Raw genomic sequence first — 13,313 nt, 5'->3', positions numbered from 1 at the left:
TCCATTTTGTTCAGATAGAGTGAGAGGGAGAGAGAGAGAGAAAAACATCGACGCGAAAGGGACATATTGATTGGTTGCCACCTGCACAACCTCAAGTGGGGCCGGGGATGAATTGCAACTGAGGTGTGTACCCTTGGCCTGAATCGAACCCAGGACTTTTTGGTCCAAGGGCTACACTTACCGCTGAGCCATACCGGCCAGGGCAGGACACACGTAATTGTGATTTCAGCGTCCCGCTTAACCATGCCCCAAGCTCTGACTGTCAAGGAATACGAATTTTCTGTGGGGCTGTACCACCCCCCACAGCCACACTGTGGGAGGCAGACAGACTGTCAGACAGGTGTGGCGTGTCCCTGTCACACGGAGGGCTTTCCTTGGTGAGCGGCGTCACAAAGTCTCTCTCTCTGCTTTTGATTGTTCAGACTTTCTTCGCGGCTACGGATTGTTGCTCTCATTTCAGATGGGTGCCCGAGCCAGGGGCGCTCTTGTTAAAATTCTGCTTCCCCTGGCCTCCAGTGACATGGTCCAGACAGGACAGCTCTCTTTGTACCGAGAGAGCTGACCTTGGCGGAGCAGAACCACAGTTCCGGGGTGGGGAGGTCTCCCTCTTGGGGGGGTCTGCATTTTGGCTTTTTTGCTCTAGAGACACTGGTGGACATAGGTGGTTGCTGGTCGAGTGCCACCTCTGGCCACGTGGGGGCGCTCGCGCACCATCCCGACCGGGATTTATTTATTATTATTTTTTTTTTGGTGGGCTGCTGGTCTGACTTGGAGGAATTCCCCCCTGTTGTATTTGCATTTTGTATTCTGCCTCCCTGGGCCCTTGGCCCTGACCTGTTCTTTGGGAATGTCTTCCTCTGGTTGCAACACCAGAGAGAAAGCGACCTCCACATACCCGAGTCTCGTCCCGGACAAAGGGTGAGCCGTCATCATTTCTGAATAATAGTGAGTCACTGCGGGCCTGAGCCTAGGATGTCCTGTCCTTAGAGGATTGCCTTCCCTCAAAATGCACCCTTTATCTGTGGAGAGTTTGCATGTGGGGGTGGGGAGGAGGCGGACAATGCCAGAGGTTTTCTTTCCAGAACCAAGTGCTGTCTTGACAGTCCACGGGGAGACATCAGCATTCACTTCCACCTCTCCCTGTTCCCTTCCCCTCCTTGCCCCGTGCCCGGAAGGAGAGATGCTCAGACCCAGCCACCTAGGTCGGTGCTTTGCAAACTGGACCATGCACCACAGCAAGAAGCACTTGACGTCAGGAGTCCTGCAGAAATCTGTCTCAAGCACAAGCGTTGCAAAGCAAGTCCTGCCCTGAGAACGTGGGGTGCCCAGTGTTTCCTATTTTTCCTTAAGAAAATGCGGCTTGTAATCCACTAACTTGTGTCGATGCAGTTGGGTGCTGCCGTAACCCAGCTGTACCCCATCCCACAAGCCGGGGATCCAGGCTTGGGAGGGAGCGCGCCTGCCAACCACACCGGGACTGGCTCCCCCAGCCCAGCGAGGCTGCCCAGGCCCAGAGCGGGAGCTGCTTCAGCCCGGGTGATGGGATGCCCGGCCTCCGTCACGAGGGAGGGTGAGCAGTGGGTGATGCAGGTGCCCTAAGCAGAAGCCGGGGGTGACTGTGACGTAACCCCTAAGTCCCAGGCTGGATCCTGAACATTCTGCGCAACGTGGTCACGTCCGATCCTTTCAGCAGCCGTGCAAGGTACCGATGATTTTGAAACGAGTCTAACGACAACAGGCCGGCCGCCCTAAGCTAAGCGTCGGGGCCAGGTCTTCAGGATTCTAGACGTGGCCTCCCGGCCACCCTGTGGTGCCGCCCTCCCAGGGAGTCCTGTAAAGGCTCCGGGGCCCCTCTGGGGGCCTCGTCCAGTTGGCATCTCCAGCGCTGGCCTTATTCCCACGTGTTGTCGGGAAGTCAGCGAGGGACTTTCCAGGTTGCTGTAAGCTAGAATCTGATTTTGATCTGGGAGCAAAGTTTTTGCAAACCGCAAGTTAAAATAGCCCGCCTTGTTGATCTTCCCTGCTCCCTATTCTCTGCAGACGACGCTCTATTCCCAGTCGCAGCCTCCGCGTAGCAGCACCATCAAAGCTTTCTGCCCCGGGGACTAATGTTTCAGAGTGCTCCCTGGGGGTGTCGTTCCAGACCGCACAGGCCGGTCCCCCTGGTCTGGGAGCTGTCCTGCTCTGCTCTGCTCCGTCCTCTCCCCCAGGGACAGTGTCACAGAAAGGAAGGGAGGACCTTCCATCAAACCTCTCCTACAGTTTAGTTTTCAGAAACAAGAATTTTTTTTCAGCGGAAGTTCACACGGCCACACGTAAGCAGCCTCTGCCTCGGCCTTGCCCACCTATGCTTCTGCCTTGGGCAGCCAGGGCCCCACAGACCCTTGTCCACCAGCAGAGAAGCTGCCCGCAGCACGTCAGAATGAGCAAGTCAGGAAAAGCCGGTGGGGACACAGGGCAAGGTGGCCATGTGACAGGCCAACGGGATCGGCACCCGCAGGCCCCGAAAGACTCCAGAGGGGCCAAGGGCCTGGCGCGGGCTGCTGCCTCCCGATGTCACCAGGCCATGTGGCCCACAAAGGCCGGTCCCCTGGCCATCCACTGGCTGGAGTGAAGAGGGTGGGCTGCTGTGTCCCCCTCCCTCCCCACCGCCCCTGCAGCCTGGCCGCAGCGGGGCAGGTGTGCTTGAGGTGCTGCTGACTTTTTCCAGGTGACGTTTCCATGAGACGGAGGGCACCCTCCTGGTTCTGCACCTGGAAGATCGGGGTGAGGGCAGGTGCCAGCAGGGCCTCCCCTGGGTCCAAGGGCTGTTACTGCCCACCTGTGCCTTGTTTATACCTGGGAAGGCCAACTTGGTGCAATACTTAAGGGGCAGTTGCCAGCAAGACACCTGGAGGGGCGTGTGGGCACTGAAGTCAGGACACGCTGGGTCTGGATCATGGCCCCGCGCTCCCTGTCCTGTGCTGGGAAGTGGCCCTGGGCTCCCGTGGGCGGGCGAGGAGGCGACAGCGGGAACTCCCTGGGCGGTGGGCAGACAGGGTGTGGGGCGGCGAGGCTGTGCGTTCGTTCTGGGGAGAGAACGGCCCCTGGTTTTTATAGGAATGCTGGACACTTAAAGATGCTTCGAATAATGAGACACATCCAGAGATTTTAAAATGACTTTTTCTATATCAGATACAATGTTTATTTTTTAAACAAATCGTTTTGCCAAAATGCGTGCCTGCCTTCTTTCTGTGGGAGACCGAGTGTGGCGGGCCGTGGGCCTTGTCCCCGCCGCGTGTGTTCTCGGAGGAGGGGAGGCAGAGGAAGTCCCGGAGCGGGGGCTCGGCCCACTGCGGACACAGCACGTCCGAGCCAAGCGGCTTCGCTCCATCGCACAGGGTGGCTGGCCTGGGTGGCCGCGGCCAAGGTGAGCGATCTCACGGGCCCCCCAGTCTTCCTGGCAGCCCAGGGGGTGGGAAGGACATCCCCTGAGGGAAGGCACTGTGGCACCTGCGAGGGAGGGAGCATCTCGAAGCAGCAGGACCGGTGCCTTTGCTGGTCTTGTCCTGTTCTTCGCTTGACCTTCCCCTCCACCCGGTGTCACCTTCCCAGGAGTGTAAGGGTCGTGGGCAGACGAAGCTGCAGAACTGGCGGGAGTATGAGAGCCGGACACAGTGAGCATCCAGAGGGTGGGCTCCCGGGGACCCAGAGGCACAGGCGACAGACACACGCCGGAGCCCAGGGGAAGGGGAAGGTCCCGGGGACAGTGATGAAGGCTGGACACCGGAGTCGGCAGTTGTGGTCCTGGCTTGTGCCTCGGCCTGGGAAGCACACGGAGAAGGCGCTTCCCGGGGGAGGTAGCCAGGGCTGGGACAAATGCGTGTCCTGATGGGCACTGGCTGTGCTGTTCCCATGGAAACAGTCAGGTGGGCTCACTGCCTCCCAAGACCTGAGGCTGTGAGGGCTGCCCCGAGGGTCCCCGTTCCAACCTTTGGGGAACCTCCCTGTACATTGGTTGCAAGGGACAGAAACCCAACTCAAACCAGATCCGAAAGCACAAGGCCAGGCCCCAGCGCCCCCCCTCGGAAGGCCCCGCGTGGGAGCAGCTTCAGCACAGGACTCGGGACCAGGGAGCCGAGCCCACCTCCCCTTGCGCAGGGTCGTCAGATTCAGCAAAGTCAGTCCACAGGATGCCCAGTAAATACAAGTTTCAGATAAAGAACAGAAATGCAACTCAAGTAGAAGTCTGTCCCTTGCAACATTTGGGACATACTACACTAAAACAGTGTTCATTGTTTATTTGAGACTCACATGTACCTGCGTGTTCTGTGTCTAATCTGGCCGTTCTAGGCAGGTAGACAGACATGAGCAGAGCAAGGACGATGGGCCAGACACAGAAACTCACCAGGGCAGAAAGCCCCGGACGCCTGGCAGGGGCAAACCCGGAAATCAAACACCTTGCCCCCCAGGGTAACCTTTCCTCCTGTAGCATATCTCCGGCCCTGCGGCTTGGACCCCTGCCCTCTCCTATCTCTGGCCTTGCAGCTTAGTCCCCGGCCTCTTCCTCCCTCAGACAACACCCAGGCCTCGGGGGCTTGGCCGCCGCCCCAGACCCAGGAAAGCAGCAAAGCCAGACAAGTGATGCGGCGGCTGCCTGGGGACCAGCTGCGTTGACTCTGACCGACTGCCCTGGCTCCGACCAATCAGCGGAGACCACAGCCCCGAAAGAGCACACCTGGAGAGCTGGTGGCCATTCTGCTGAGACCCGCCCCTGAGACTTCCCCTAAGAGTCCCACCTGCAGGAGGGAGCCAGATGCCCTCAGCACGAAGGAGCCAGGGTGCACTGTCCCTCCAGGGACCCCGCCCCCGTGCCTCTCCCTTCCCCTCTTCCCCCACAGGCCTGTATCCCCTAAACTCTAAGGGGCCCCTCAAGACTTGCGACCAGGAGAGCAGTGGGCAGCGGCAGCTGGTCTCCAAGGCCCCGTTCCTCTGACTTCCCAGTGAGCCGAAGCAGCCCGCCCAGGCTCCCCCGTGCCTGCCTCTGAACCCTTCCTTCCCGCACTGTCCTGAGTGTGGTTTTCGCTAAGGCCAACGCATTCTTGCCGGCTTTGCTGCCTCTTGTCTCTTGATCGGAATATTTCCTGCAAGAAGACAAGAACCGAGGTCTCGTCGTCTCGCCGGTGACGGCGCCGCCGCCGCGTGTCGCTGGCCTCGCTCCTGCCTGGTGCAGACAGCCTGTTCTGCGAGGGGCCGAGCTGCCGGCAGCTCCTGGCTCTGCCGGGGACGCCCGGGGCGGACGTGGTGGGGTCCGTCCTGGGCCACGGTGGTGGCAGTGCCAGGAGGGGCCTGGAGAGCCCTCTCCCTGCCCTGCCTCCCCCATCCTCCCCTCCCCCGGTTCTTGGCTGTTTACAGTTGAGATTGTCTGTCTTTGCCAAGCACTTTGCCCATGTGGCTTCACAGCGGGTGCCCTGCTCCCTTTTCTCCCCAGATTCGCCCCCAAGGCCCTTCCTCGTGGGAACAGCGCCGGTCTCTGGATCGCTCACTGGGTGGGAAAGGGGGTTGTCCATCCCTGGGGTGTTGCACCAACCCAGTGGGTCCCTCCCAAAAGGAGAGGAGACTGGCCCCAGACCCACAGGGATCTGCCACACACGCCAAACACGCAGAGCTTCAGACTTTTCGCTCGGTGCCCACCGGCCCCGAGAAGCCAGGACAGTCGCTAACAGATGTAACCACCTTAGCGGTGGTATCTCCTGTTCCAGAGACGGGAACACCCACCCAACAGTTCTCCTAATCGTCAAGTTACTCCGAATCCAGTTATGCCCCGAGGAACGCAGGCCCAGAGGGTTGGCCGGCCGCGTCTCGGCCGTGTGCGCCCGTGGGCACCGACCAGCTTGCAGGGCTGCGTGAGAGACGAGCGGGGCCGTGCCCAGAAGCGGGTCGTGCGCTCGAACACAAACACACACCCAGTGTTTTGCTCGGCACCCCCGCCGCCAACTGCTAAAATTACTCCTGGTGCCTCAAAAACCCCGAGGCCACCACGGCCTCTGCGTGCTGGGCCACGGTGTGAGTCCTTGCAAACGTGACCTAGCGCGCCACCATGGAGGGTGTCTACGAAATCCTGAACGCAGCGTAAGGACCCGGGACGACGGAGGTCGCGGTCGTCCATGTCGTGTGTTGAGCGGCACTCCCGAGGCCACAGGCCAGTGGCGGTCACCCGAGGCAGCCGTGGGCCGGGTCCGGCGGCCGCCTCCCCTCCGAGCTGTGTCTGCCCCCTGCCCCCGGCCCTGGGGCGGCCCCTGGGGGAGGTTTTCCTGAGATGACTGCTCCGTGACTCACAGAGAGGCTCCATTTTCCGTCCTCTCAGCCCCTCCCTTCGCCCGTCGGCAGTCTCCAGCCCCCCACCCTGCACGCCCAGGACTCACTCAGTCCCTTCAGGGATGTCCCCAGCCCAGCAGCTGGCCTCTGGGCCAGCTCTTCGGAGAACTCAGCCTGCCCGCCACACCCTGGAGAGGGGCATTTGTGTGGCGTGAGGGAGTTCAGGGCTTCACGACAGGGAAGGGGCCCAAAGTGTCCCCCAGCGGTCCCCCAAGTCTAGAGTGGCTGAGCGCCAGCATCTATGCCCAAGAGTGAGACCTCGACCCACTCACTGCGCAGGAGGCAACTGAACACACCTGTGCCCAGGTGCCCCCCACACTAGGCTCCGAGATAGCCTCGTCTGTCCGTGAGGCCTGGAGAGAAAGGCCCACACGGGCCCTGACCTGGGCCGATGTGCTGAGGGGTGTGGTGACTGTGGCGTTGACCCTCCCAGCACCCCTCTCCTGCCTCTCTGGTTGCTGCTCCCAGCCCTCCCCATAAGGACGGCAGATGCCGTCAAGCCCCCTCCCTGGCCACAGAGAGGTGAGAGAGGGTGACACAGCAGCGTGTCTTCTGGTTGCCCATCCTCCATCTCTTTGCTTCCCTCTCTGTCCTGCCCTCCCCCAGATCTGGGCCCCAGGAACTTGGTCTGCATGGCTGCCTCTCCGGCTCCGTTAGCCCTTGGCTCCCCTGGACCCACTAACGGGACCAGAGTGAGGAGGGTAATTTATCGCCCCAGCTGCGAAGGGTCGCCCGGGCTGGCCGTCCCAAAGGAAGGGCAAGGTGTCCGGCTTCCCTCTGCGTCTGTCCCCTGGGTTCCAGTACTGGCCCCTCCCGCTGGCCCTTCCCCCGCTCCGAGAGGTCCGGGCTCGGGCTCTGCCACGCTGCCTGCTCCCACTCACCGAGGGGCTCCTGCCAAGAGCGATTTCCGTCCAGACCCGAGGCCTGTCCAAACAACTTGTGATGCTCGACTCAGCCTGTGGCAGGACATGGGAGCAGGACTCGGGGCCCCTGCTGTGCATGGTCTTTGCAGGACAGTGAGTTGTGCTGGGCTCTGGATTCCAGTCCTGGTCATGCTGGTTCGCTGTGGAGCGACAGGTCTGATTTGACCACTGCGCTTGGTTTCCTCCTCTAATAACCAGGCAAGGAAGCCTGCTTCCTGGGAGGAAGTTTGGCGTGGCTCTCACCGTGGCCCCCAGCGGCTGGAGGCAGGGGCCACTGCAGAAGCAGGGACAAGTGTACACTCACCAGTCCGGTCATGTGACAGTTGCCTCTCTCGTGTCCCAGGGGCTCTGTCTTATAAAAGTGTGACCGAGACCCGGCCCTGCGCTCAGGAAATGAGTCTGGCAAGAGAATGGAGCACCCGACGGGGCAGGCCCCCCGGTGCCGACGGGGCGGGCCCCCCGGTGCCGCCAGTGCCCTGAGAGCTCAGAGGGGACAGCAGGGCTCCGGGGAAAGTCGGCCGGGGGGCCGCAGACTATGGGTGAAGTAACTGTTGCCAACCCATTCATATCACCCCACGGTATTTACTGAGCACCTACTTTGTGCCAGACACTGTGTTTGGTTTGGGATGAACGGGGCCCGGGACAGAGGAGGACCCTGCCCAGGGCTCCCAGGCTGGTGGGGAAAGGGACAAGGACCCAGGTGGTGGCAGGCTGACTGGGACCTGTGGGAGCACTGGGGGAGGGGGGGCGCGGGGGGCACCTCCATGGATGCTTCTGCATGAAGGTGCTTCAGCTGGGAGCCACAGAGAGGAGAACCCTGGTGCGGGACATGGGGCCAGCCCCATTCCATCTCGGCCTCAGCCTCATCCTCTGCGGCTCCCAGGTTCTGGGGGCTGGGACAGGATGCGACTCCCAAGGCACCCCAGGCCAGGAGGGTCTCCTCCTACTTGGTGACTCGGAGCCCCTTGAAGGCTCGGGCCGTCTCTGAGCACTGTTCTCGCCGCCAGGATCAGGGCTATGGAGGGGATCCATCCACAAGACTGTCCATCCAGAGCCAGCCCAGGCGGGCCCTCTCTGCACGGCTGTGCCCGTGTGCCCCGGTCTCAGCACATCTGCCCGCTCCACCTCCCCCAGCGGCCCCCAGAGCCCCTAAGGGGAGGCCAAGCTTCTCTCAGGCCTCTGCTGTCATCCCATGTCCTTGCCAGCTGCCCTGGGAGACAAGGGTGACCCCCACACAGGCCGCAGGAGCACCTGGCGCACCTCCTTGCAATGGGCCCTGCAGGGCACAGAGCAACACAGGTTGACAGATGTCCCTGGCTTTCGGCATCTGCTACAGAGTGTCTCCCAGATGCGGCTTCCAGACAGCGCTCAGCCCCCTCGCTGCGTGCCAGCCGCCTGGGTGGTCTGAGATCGGAATGAACGCCCCCTGGCGTTCCAGAAGGAGCCTGGGTTCAAATTGCCACCAGTCTCCTGCGAGTTCCTTCTGGAGCTCCAGGCAAGCCCACTGGTGGAGTGGGGGAAACAGACCCTCACTGAAAACCAGATGTCAGCGTCTGTCCTGGCCACCCGGCAGACGGAGACCTGTGTGGGGGAAGCACCCCCTTACTGGCACCTGCAAGTCCTGACTTGGGTTTTTCCCTTTAAATAGAAAGGAAATTCAGCCCACTCCACCCCAGTTGTCCTCCTCCTGGGTTTAGAGTGGGCACCTTGGGGACCTCACCCAGACTCAGCTTCCTGGGCCCGGAGCAGCTGCGGCTCCTGGTTTGGAGCAAGGACAGCGGCAGGACAGGGAGGGTCTGGCCCGCCCCTGAGGGGCATTCCTGGGTCTGACTGCCATTTGGCTGACCCAAGGTCCCAGGGCACCATTCATCCAGACAGGCACTGGGCATCTCTGTGGCCCATGGCAATCAGACGATAAAGGTGACCAGATGACCCATAACATGAGAAGCGGGCAAGGAGGCACTGATGCCCAGAGCTGCCTGGCTTGTGACCTCACTTTCCCCTGGAACCTCCGTGGGCCTGTACCAACAGCGGGTGGTGGCTGGGGCAGAACCTGTCTCTCGGGGTTGGGTGCCAGAGCTCTGAGCTCCACCTGGGATGAGAGGCCACTGGGCCCGACGGTTCTGCTCTCACGTCTTGGCGGCTGGCTTCGTGGGGGTCCTCAGGCGGCTGGCTTCGTGGGGGTCCTCAGGCGGCTGGCTTCTGGGGGTCCTCAGACACAGAGGGAGAGCTCATCGAGGGCCCCTGCAGCAGCGAGACCTGGCTCGATCTGAGCCACAGCCGTGCAGCGGACGCCAGAGAGACCCGGTGCCCTGGCGGGAGCCAGCTCCAACAGGCTGTGGAGGGGAGAGAAGCACAGGGAGCCCACGCTGGAGAGCAGGACGGGTCTGGACCCCCCGCGGGAAGCTGGCCAGAGGCTTTTCTCCGGGGGGGAGCCGGGATCCCTTCTGAAGTTCCTTGTCTTGATTTTATTTGTATTTTCATGAAAACAATGCATGCAAATGGTTTTTTAAATATCAGAGCAAAACAATAACCCCAGCAAGTTCCTGCCCGCCCTCCCCACGCCCTGTGTCTGCATCCCAAGAGGTGACTGCTGTCGATTCTCCGTGGCTGTTTAATCGGATATTTACGGCCATATGTCTCAGAAGCCTGCTTACACGACTGTTTCGTGATTTTGTTTCGTTTTTGACATTACCGAAATGTCTAAAATCTAACAAGGGACATAGAATGATGGTTAAGCTGCTGACTTTTGGAGCAGAAACCCGGGGTTCGGATCCAGGCTCTACCACTTACTAGTGGAGCGACCGAAACAAGTTACTTATAACTCTTTCTCGTTGTGAAACCCTGTTCCTTCACCCCTCCTCCCCTTCTGACTGCTCAATGCAGACAGAGCACCTTCTGACTCCCCCTAATCAGTGGCAGGACGTTCCTCCAATCAATGCCGATTTTCCATGGATTACTGATGGTTCTTATTTTAAGGGTCAAAGGGGTCCACATGGTGCCTGGTAAGCTGTTATAACTCCTTTTGAAGTCAGGAGGCAGCACCTTTACCTTCGGCTACTTCGGCCCAACAGGCTGCATTACCTGCTCTTACCTGGGCGTGTACCCCAGCCACAGGCCAGACTACCAGTGTTCATGCCGAAAGTCAGCACGCCCCGGGTAACCCGGATTGGGGATGCTTTGGAAACAGCGAGGGTTCCTTACCTCTAACGGGGAAAAGATGTTCAATGGCTCTGCTATCCAAAATCTGACTCTTGCCAGCCACTTTGGCTTTTTTTTTTTTTTTTTATCCTCACCCAAGGACGTTTTTCCATTTTTTGTTCAGATAGAGTGGGAGGGAGAGAGAGAGGAAGAGAGAGATAAACATCGACGTGAAAGGGACACATCGAGTGGCTGCCACCCGCACGACCAACCAGGGCCGGGGACAAACTGCAACCGAGGTACATGCCCTTAGCGGGAACCGAACCCGGGTCTCTCTGGACCACAGGCCGACGCTCTAACCGCTGAGCCAAACCGGCCAGGGCACCACCTTGGCTTTTATTGAGATCCCTGGGCAAGCCACACTCGACTCCCTTGAGGCTAAAGAAAACCACCTTGCTGATATTTCTGCCCCAAATGCCACCTACAAAGGAACCAATGGCCAGTCGCCTATCATGGTCCAAAGGAACACTCCTCAAAACGACGCCCTGGAAAAATGCACTAGAAGTGCCCAGAAACTGATCTCAGAAAAGGAAAAACAATATTGGAAACCTAGTAACTTGGTTCAATGAGAGAGAGAGAGAGAGAGAGAGAGAGAGAGAGAGAGAGAGAGACTGTGGTTTGGCCAAGTAACAATGGGCCCTACCAGAGATTCTGAGGGTCCTGTTCCTCACCACTGTACAGGCCTCACCCGCTGATCTGCTGCCCTAATGGCAGCACTCACGGGCAGAGCTGGGGGCGGGGGGGTATTAATGAGGCCGGAAGAGTACCTGCCCTGCTTGACCCACGTGTCCAAAGCACAGTCCAGGGAAGCCTGTTCGCCCTGCTCCCTGCACTTGAAATGGCCTAATGGGCCTCTGAGATTTGGCAAATGGATTTCCTACATCTTCCCCATCTCACAGTATAAATGTTTCAGTTAGTCACGGCCGGTATGTTTTCTCCCTGGGCTGAAGCCTTCGCTGGGAGGCAGGCCCTGCCTCTTCCGTGGCTAAGATTCTGTTAGAAAAGATCATCCTCACTTGGAGACCCCTCCCCAACTGCACAGTGATTGAAGGACTCATTTTGGTGGTCGGGTGTTTCAGTAGCTCTGTGCGTGCGGGTCGGTGCGTTTTGCATTTTCCTTCTGCTTGTCGCCCTCAGCCCTCAGGGGGCGCGCCGGGGCCTTGTTAAACCCCGTGGGCGGGTCGCTAGAAGACTCCAGATACCCTGGACGAAGGCTCGGCCACTACCTCCTCTAAACCTCGGGTCTACCCCGTCCCATGATGGTGGTGCCCAGCGGGAAGAGATGCCCCTTGTTTCCCCCCTCAGGACTCATTCGCTCTGACCTTTTGAGACAAGTACAGGATGCCCATGCCCTTGGCGCTGCGTCTTCGATCCACAGAGGGCCAAGGGAGCCGTGCCCCAAGGCTGTCAGAGCCCGACTGTTGAAAATCACCGCGCTCCCGGGGGGCCCCGACTCTGCGTCCTGGAAGTGCGTTCGCTGGAAAACACACCTCCAAAAGCACTCGCTTCGGCTTTGGACCCGGACCAGGTTAACGTCCCTCAGACTACTGACTGACCCTGTGCCGCCCAACTCCAGGGAGAGGCCTCTTGGATTCCCGTGCCACACTGTCCTGGGACTTGAAATTAAAGATGCCCAGGAGCTGGAGCAGATGGCTACCAGGAGACAGCTTCCCCAGAATGACTGCACCAGGCCTGCGCACCCCGTTCTTACTGTTGCATCTTACCTTACCTCCCCTCTCTCTTGGAAAGACAAGGCACTTGTCACAGGACCTGTCATTAGAAGCCTCGCTTTGTCCAGGACAGTAATGACCCCTCAGTTCACCCTGCAAGAAGTTTCGCTGGAATTCCAGAGGCCACCACAGGTTTAAACTGTTCCATGGGCCCGTCTTGTAAAGTCAGGGCACTGAGCTCACCTAACCTCATCGCTTGATTCCATCGAATCCAACCCTGGGACGGGAGAACACGGTCTCTCGAAAATCTAGGCTGTCTACGAAACTCTGTGGGACAACCGACGTAAAGCTGGCCATCCAGAAGCTTGCTGTCATGCCCATCTATTTAGGCAGCCTTTCGATATGCAAATGCCGTGTCTGATCATTGGCTGATAGTGTTAACGCCTGTACAGTAAACACTCGGTCCGTAGACGCTGTCACTTATGGTGGCGGCTTCTGCACACCTCCTGGCTACATCTTTATACCAGGAGGTTTTGGCAAGAGCCTTAAAAATGCTTGGGTGACTCATTGTCTGGGCAGCTGGAGGGTCAAAGGACAATGTGCCCTTGCTATAGTACTGTCCAATTGCCTGTCTTTCTTTCTTTCTTTCTTTCTTTCTTTCTTTCTTTCTTTCTTTCTTTCTTTCTTTCTTTCTTTCTTTCTTGTCTCAGTTTATCTTTTTTAAACTTATCTTTATTGTTGAAAGTATTACAGATGTCCCCTCTTTTTTCCCTCATTGACCCCCTCCTCTCTGCTCCCACCCCCCTCCTGCCTTCCCCACACCATTATTTGTGTCTATTGGTTATGCATATGCATAGAAGTTCTTTGGCTTCTCCTCACCCTGCCCCTTCCCTTTGAGGTTTATCAGTTTAACAACCAGTTTGTACTTCCTAATCCCTTCACCTTTTTTTTTTTTTTTTTAATCCCCACCTGAGAACATTTTTGCATTTATCTTCAGATAGAGCAGGAGGGAGAGGGAGGAAGAGACAGAGACACATCGACTGGCTGCCACCCACACAACCCCAACCAGGGCTGGGGACAAACTGCAACTGAGGTACATACCCTTAGCGGGAACCAAACCCAGGTCTCTCTGGTCTGTGGGCCCATGCTCTAACCGCTGAGC

Source organism: Molossus molossus, unplaced genomic scaffold (assembly GCF_014108415.1).
Source record: "Molossus molossus isolate mMolMol1 unplaced genomic scaffold, mMolMol1.p scaffold_m16_p_12, whole genome shotgun sequence".
Lineage (NCBI taxonomy): Eukaryota > Metazoa > Chordata > Mammalia > Chiroptera > Molossidae > Molossus > Molossus molossus.
The sequence above is the reverse complement of the archived record's forward strand: the minus strand, read 5'-3'. Positions refer to the sequence as shown.